This window comes from Lipotes vexillifer, unplaced genomic scaffold (assembly GCF_000442215.2).
Source record: "Lipotes vexillifer unplaced genomic scaffold, Lipotes_vexillifer_v1.1 scaffold815, whole genome shotgun sequence".
NCBI classification, from domain to species: Eukaryota; Metazoa; Chordata; class Mammalia; order Artiodactyla; family Lipotidae; genus Lipotes; species Lipotes vexillifer.
In genome coordinates, this window is record NW_006773723.1 from 1542017 (window position 1) to 1543448 (window position 1432).

At 45.8% G+C, this 1432-nt stretch overlaps 1 pseudogene; it reads right to left on the minus strand.

Annotated features, from left to right (window-relative positions):
* The window catches only part of LOC103087423 (putative Golgi pH regulator C), a 10077-nt pseudogene that overhangs the window by 4534 nt on the left and 4111 nt on the right, over window positions 1-1432 (minus strand).

Below are 1432 nucleotides of genomic sequence, written 5' to 3' on the forward strand. Positions count from 1 at the left end.
AGACAGGAATAAAGACACAGACCTACTAGAGAATGGACTTGAGGATACGGGGAGGGGGAAGGGCAAGCTGTGACAAAGCGAGAGAGAGGCATGGACATATATACACTACCCAACGTAAGGTAGATAGCTAGTGGGAAGCAGCCGCATAGCACAGGGAGATCAGCTCGGTGCTTTGTGACCGCCTGGAGGGGTGGGATAGGGAGGGTGGGAGGGAGGGAAGAGATATGGGAACATATGTATATGTATAACTGATTCACTTTGTTGTAAAGCAGAAACTAACACACCATTATAAAGCAATTATACTCCAATAAAGATGTAAAAAAAAAAAAAGACGATGACACACACACACACACACACACACACACACACACACACATACACACACACAAGGCAAAAGGATCATCCCATTCAGAACAGAGTGGTAAAAGAGGACTCATATGCAGCAGAGGTAGCAGAGGGCTCGGAAGAGAAATCTCTGGGTCATTTGGAGATAGATACAGCTGGTGAAGGGCGAGACAGCAGCTCTTGGGGGCGTGCCGAGGAGCATTTAGGTGTGGAGATGAAAAGTCTCTGTACTCCCCTCAGAAATTAGATACTGACACAGCCCAGCTCTGCCTGGTCTTTTAGGGAAAGGAGCTATTTAAGAGGGAGGAAAACGGGGATTAAAGCTTTGAGTGGCAGCAGATGTATAGAAGTCTTTTCCTAACCATATTTTTACCCCTCGCCTTCCGACCCCGCTCCATTTTAGGGACCCCTTGAACGATGAATACTGGAGGCCAGACCTTTGTCTGGTGACGTAAGAGTATATTATTGTCACGTGACTATTTGCTCTCTCCTCTCTTCCCTCCACTGACATCAGGCCCGACGGTGTGACTTGCTTTGGTCAATAAAATGTGAGCAGAGACTTAAACTGTGCTTGTGTGGCTTAGCTTAGCCTTTTGCCTTCCTGTCCTTTGCCATAAAAAGAGCCTTTTCCTTCTGCGTAGGCCCTAGAGTAGGGGCGGAGAAGCAGACCTGAACCACCTGCAGGTCGGAACAGAACCACTGCAGGCAACCTAAGATCCATGAGCCAGATGCCTTTGTTTTATAAGTCATGGAGAGCTGAGGGTTGTTTACTACACAGCATTATTGCAGTAAAGGCCGACTAACATAGAAATTAGTCCTTGAAAATGTGATGCTGCTGAGATAAAAGCATAAAATATGTGTCTTTGGTCTTGGGACTGAACAGCAGACAGCAAGAAAGTGTTGGAAACTGGAAAAATGATGATCCATCTTATGAAGCAGTAAATATTTGGTAAGACTGTCACCTGAGATAACCTGAAGGCAGAAAATATAACTCATGAATGCGTGGTTTTGGGTGAAGGGATTTCAAGATACGGTTGCTGCTTTTCATAAGGTCTTTCAAGAAGGAACTGACCTGCTTGCAAGCAGG